This window comes from Myotis daubentonii, chromosome 7, assembly GCF_963259705.1.
Source record: "Myotis daubentonii chromosome 7, mMyoDau2.1, whole genome shotgun sequence".
Lineage (NCBI taxonomy): Eukaryota > Metazoa > Chordata > Mammalia > Chiroptera > Vespertilionidae > Myotis > Myotis daubentonii.
In genome coordinates this window covers 37,650,407-37,656,615 of record NC_081846.1, presented here as the reverse complement: position 1 = coordinate 37,656,615, position 6,209 = coordinate 37,650,407, and the positions used below count along the sequence as shown (strand labels likewise).

Sequence of the window (6,209 nt, the reverse complement as noted above, 5' to 3'; positions counted from 1 at the left end):
CTCTGGTGCCAGGTCATATATAGAAATTTTTTGATATTTGCAACCATAGTAAAACAAAGACTTATATTTTTGATGTTTATTTTATATATTTAAATGCCATTTAACAAAGAAAAATCAACCAAAAAATGAGTTCGCGTGTCAGAAGTTCGCCATCACTGCCCTACAAGCATGTCAAACTTGTCGAGTTTGACATGCTTGTTGGAAGTTAGATCTGGAGAGGATTAATTAATTAGATTCTGGGGTTTTGTTTTTTAGCAAGAATATTTCACATTAGTGTGATGTACTCTGTCAAATGAAATCAAGAGACACCTAATTCTGATATTCCCCCTTTTAATGATGCTCAGGTTGGTCACTGTCCACATCACAGAAGAAGCCTTTACACCTTCATTGGAAAGTCCCCTGTAACATTTTTACATAATTTTTTTAAAACATGCATTTAGCCCTAACCAGTTTGACTCAGTGGATAGAGCATCAGCCTGCGGACTCAAGGGTCCCGGCTTCAATTCCATTCAAGGGCATGTACCTTGGTTGTGGGCACATCCCCGGTAGGGGGTGTGTAGGAGGCAGCTGATCGATGTTTCTTTCTCATCGATGTTTCTAACTCTCTATCCCTCTCCCTTCCTCTCTGTAAAAAATCAATAAAATATATTTAAAGCATGCATTTAATGACATGTGTGTGAATCGGTTATTCCATTAAGGTTTGGAATGATGATTTTCCCAAATATATCATTCCTGATGTATTTATTAGCTGGAATTCTTTTACATAGAGGAATCTTGATCCATCCATGAATAGCACTATTTGGTTATCATAGAACACATATATGACAGAATGGCAGGATAAATATTTAGTCCTTTCTCTTTATTAGTTTTCAGAGTAATTTTTGGTGCCCTAGCAACCTCCATTGGTGTCCATTGGTAATTAAAAAATTTCTCCCCTTCATTATCACTGTGAGCTTGAGACTTCTTTTTTCTTTTCTTAATTTACCCTTTCAGTCATTTGCTGTCATTATTCTTTTGTTCAAATTATCCCCTTTGGCTGGCAAGAACCTCATCACGGTGGTTCTTCTGTGTAGAAGAGGTTTTTAATTGAAATATATTTCACCGTATTACATGTATCTAGGTAATCTGCATCTTTAATATAGCTTTATAAAGTATAACTAAACACATTGTATGGAAGGTTTTGATATGCTTTTTAAGTCCCAGGCAAACTACCATTGAAGACTTGTTTAGTTCTCTGAGATAAAGTGATTCTAAGGAATGTACTGGCATGTATGAAAATCAATTTGTTGTTTCATGTATAGAGTATTTTTCATCTAAAACTTTTATATTGAAGGCTTTCTCTTTCAATGTAAATAGAATTATACTAGTATTTGGACTCAATTATTTAAGGTAGAACTGGCCACTAAATCTCATTAAACTCGCATTTGAGTTACACACACTTTTGTAAAAAAAAAAAAACGAGTTTATTTTGAGTGGGCATTTTATTTATATAGACCTCTGTGGAGGATGAAGTTTGTTATCTGCTAAAAATATTTATTTGCTATGTTTGTTTTGTACTTAACACATTGTATGCGGGAAACGTATTTATATGTTTTACGTATTTATACGTTCTACCAGTGTAGCAGAATACGGGACACGTATTAATACGTTTTTTATAGACTAGCGGTAGAATGCAGGTAACGTATAAATACGTAAACTAAAGTTATCGTAATTTTACTGAACATTGCCATTTGCGCAAAAAATTAGCAAAAATGGCCCGCGCCACCTGTTAGCGCGCGATAAAAACTACCCGCAAGCAATGTGTTACTATTATATTATACTAGAGGCCCAGTGCACAAAAATTTGTGCCCTCGGGAAGGTCCCTCAGCCCGGCCTATGCCCTCTTGCAGTATGGGACCCCTCGGAGTATGTCCACGTGCTGGCTTAGGCCCACTCCCTGGGGGATCAGGCCTAAGGTGGCAGTCAGACATCCCACTGGCAAGCCCAGCAGCTCTCAGGGGATGTCCACTTACCAGCAGGGAGCAGACCTAAGCTGCAGTCGGACATCCTTAGCGCTGCTGAGGAGGCGGGAGAGGCTCCCACCACCACCGCTGTACTGGCAGCCATCAGCCTGGCTTGTGGCTGAGCAGAGCTCCCCCTGTGGGAGTGCACTGACCACCAGGGGACAGCTCCTGCATTGAGCATCTGCCCCCTGGTGGTCAGTGTGTGTCATAGTGACCAGTCATTCCCAGTTGTTCTGCTGTTAGGGTCAATTTGCATATTACCCTTTTATTATATAGGATAGAGGCCTGGTGCATGGGTGGGGGCCAGCTGGTTTTCCCTGAAGGGTGTCCCAGATCAGGGTGGGGGTCCCCACTGGGGTGCCTGGCCAACCTGGGAGAGGAGCTGATGGCTGTTTGCAGCTGGTCACACCCCCTTCAGGGTGGGGGTCCTCACTGGGGTGCCTGGCCAGTCTGGGTGAGGGGCTGAGGGCCGTTTTCAGGCTGGCTAAGCCCCCCGGCGACGGAAGCTTCCAGCCTCTCCTTTTTTTCTTTTCTTTTTTTATTCTGGGATTTATTTACCTTCTATAATGGAAACTTCGTAGCCTTGAGTGGAGCTCAGAGCCGGCCAGGGCGGGCGAGAAGCTTGGCTTCCTCCATCACCAGGGGCAACCCAAGCCTCTTGCTCGATCCAGCTCCATGGCCATGGCCAGCTGAAAGCAGATATCTGGAGTTTATCTTCTATAATTGAAACTTTGTTGCCTTGAGTGGAGCTCAGAGCCAGCCACGGCAGGCGGGAAGCTTGGCTTCCTCCATCGCCCGGGCAACCAAGCCTCCTGCTTGCTCCAGCTCTGTGACTGCTGGCCGCCATCTTGGTTGGGTTAATTTGCATATAGTCACTCTGATTGGCTGGTGGGTGTGGCTTGGGGCATAGTGAAGGTACGGTCAGTTTACATGTTTGTCTTTTATTAGTGTAGATGTGTCTTTGTATCCATCACAGCATTTATTTAAAGAGTGAGGAAATAACGTGTCAAAGCAGCATGTTGAACACCTCAAACTTACACAATGTTATATCTGTTATGTCCCAATAATAAGTAAAATTATTAAAAACCAACAACAAAAATGAAAAAAGCTATGAAAATCTCAGAAAGTAAGCTGCCATACTTCCCAGTACTTTACAAAAACAACAGAAGGGGCAACTCTGGACCTAGAGAAGTTATGCTGAAACAAGCCTCTTTCTAAAAGTTCAGAAAAGCTCATTTCATACCAAAATAAGTAACATAAAACTATATAGTCCTGCAAGATTTTTACATCCTATATCCATTGAAAGCATGTCAGAAAAGCATGCCCATAAAGTAAGTAAAGACTGTAACCTATTATTTAAAAGTAGGTTATATGATGTTTCAAAAATGACTCAAAATGTGAAAGAATACCAAAAACCAGAATCTGGAAAATACTATAAATAAGGGAAAAAATAATTCAGAAATGAAGACTAAACTAGAATAAATATAAAGGCAGATAAACAACAGATAATTCCTTAGGGAAAATAGAATTTTTTAAAATGTTTTTATTGATTTTTAGAGAGAGGAAGGGAAAGAGAAACCATTGATCGGTGACCTCTTGGTTCCTGTGTCGACACTCAAACACTGAGTCACAGAGGCTGAGCGAAAATAGAATTTTTTAAAAAAAGAGGATGGCTTTAGAAATCATAAAGGATTAGTGGGATAATGTTAATTTTAGAGATTTAAAAATATCAGAACAAAATTACATGAAAAATACTTGCTGAAGAAAAAGTTATTTGGAACTACATGTTGAAAGAACACCCTGCCTACCTGAGAATATTATCCCAGATATAGTGAACTGTGGGTTTGACTTTGTAGACCAGGGGTCCTCAAACTTTTTAAACAGGGGGCCAGTCCACTGTCCCTCAGACCATTAGAGAGCCGGACTATAGTTTAAAAAAAAAACTATGAACAAATTCCTATGCACACTGCAAATATCTTACTTTGAAGTAAAAAAACAAAATAGGAACAAATACAATATTTGTATTTGCATGTGGCCCGCAGGCCATAGTTTGAGGACCCCTGGTGTAGACAAAGACAGCAAGTGACTTAGAAAGCAAGACTAAATAGCACTATGCCAGGAAAAATTACACATTTAAGATATTGAGGGCGGGGAGAATGAGCAAAAGATTTTATATCTAACAAAACATTTTAAAAAATATAAAGATCACTGCTCAGACATTCTCAACATGCAAGAATGTAGAAAACATTTCCCTTGAGTGCTTCCTGAGGAGTGGACTAGAGAACATGCTCAGACAAGGTAAATAACTAGAAATATGTTGACATAAATAAAGTCTGTGGTGAGCATTAACTTTGACATCACATCACTGGACCAAAGTGCCAAACAGGTTTATTGTTGGAAGCTCAGCTCATTGGGTGGGTTTTCCCTCACCACGGACTTGTAGCAGTCAAGTTGTGACTTACAGCAACATGTCAATCCGATCCATTTGTGAACCAAGCCTGGATTTTTTTTCTCCTTTGAACTCCAATAAAGTCATAGACTGTGAGTAGAGAGAGATGTTTTCCTGGTGGTAAGTGACATGGAGTTCTGGGCTACCTTTTCATGAAACTTGAAGGCTTAAACCTGCTTGGGCTCCAGTCCTAAATGTACCATGGGTTCTTACTCTTTTAGCTCATGGCTTGGTGGATCTGACAATACCAAGCTTATGATGAGCAGTTCTGGTCACACAGTAAATGCTATAATATAATTGATGGTTAGGCGCTAAGTCACTTGTTCTGTGTCCTTTCTCACTTTCTTCTGGTACCCTCTCTTACTTTGGGTCCCACTGAAATTTTCCAAGTCATCTGAGAAATGGTTTGAAGCATTTTTCCATGTGTATTTTGTGTTGTCTCCAAAATCCAGAAAGCTACCAAGGGCTGGTATCTCATAGTCATCAGAGGAGCAAGGTGAGTAATTTGTCCTTTAGGAAGGGATGTCTCAGCGTGCCCCAGACCACTTGACTCCTCATGGCTTCACCAGTGTGATAAGTCTTTGAATTTTTGTGGTGTGTCTCTACCCTCTGGTGCACGTGTGTCTTATCAGGATGCCCAGAGTATTTGCCACTTATTTCTTGTAGGTTTAGTGTGTGTGTGTATGTAGAGTTGTTGGATGTTTTCCCAGATGGAGAACTATGGTGTTTTGTTCCCAGCTATGTTTTTTACCAATTAAAGAAAAGTAGGAATGAATGTATTTAGGAGCTGAAGTTCTACAAAGAACTTCATTTTTGAATTAAAATGTAGTAGTTTGCTCTAGCTGGTTTGGCACAGTGGATAGAGCAGCCTTGGGCAAACTACGGCCCGCGTGCCGGATCCGGCCAGTTTGAAATGAATAAAACTATTGGGAAAAAAAGACCGTACCCTTTTATGTAATGATGTTTACTTTGAATTTATATTAGTTCACACAAACACTCCATCCATGCTTTTGTTCCGGCCCTCCGGTCCAGTTTAAGAACCCATTGTGGCCCTCGAGTCAAAAAGTTTGCCCACCCCTGGGATAGCGCATCAACTTGCAGACTGAAGGGTCCTGGGTTCAATTCCGGTCAAGAGCATGTACCTCGATTGCAGGCTCAATCAGGCAACCAATCAATGTGTCTTTCTCACATTGATGTTTCTGTCTCTCCCCCTCCCTTCCACTCTCTTAATAATCAATGGAAAAATGTTCTCAGGTGAGGATTAAAAATAAACAAACAAATACAAATGTAATTTGTAGCTTGAAAGTTTTAAATTCCTCCTTTTCTGAAATGTTGTTTTGCCTTTTCTCAAAAATGTATTATCAAGTCCTTATAAAATGTAAATCTAACGAGCCCTTTCCCTGCCATCCTTCCTTTTGTTACCTGATCTTGACGGAAAGTTCTTGATCATTTTTCAAATGTTTGTTAGGTATTTATTATATCTTATTATGTTAGGTACTAGAGATTGAGCAAAAATAAAACATTTTGATTTTTTTTTTCTGGGACTCAAAATGATTTAGTGCCTCCCCTTCATCCCCCCCCCCCCCCTTTTTACCCTTGTTTACCTGATTTCACCGTATTTGCCCTTTCGTCTCACTACCCTTCTAGGTTATCCAACTCCCATCTTTTCCCAACAGTATTGTCTGGGAACGCCAGGGGTTGCTGAGACCCTTTGTGGGTGTGTCTATGTGTGATCAAACCATTTTTCTAAAAATAAG

General features: G+C 40.4%; 1 long non-coding RNA gene across 1 annotated transcript in view; it reads left to right on the top strand.

The window, feature by feature from the left end:
* Positions 1 to 666, top strand: part of LOC132238456 (uncharacterized) — a 154,117-nt gene extending 153,451 nt beyond the window's left edge. Inside the window, exon 2 of the long non-coding RNA XR_009453791.1 lies at positions 168 to 666. This is a non-coding gene — a long non-coding RNA (uncharacterized LOC132238456). The remainder of the gene's footprint in view (positions 1 to 167) is intronic.
* The last annotated feature ends 5,543 nt before the right edge of the window (positions 667 to 6,209 follow it).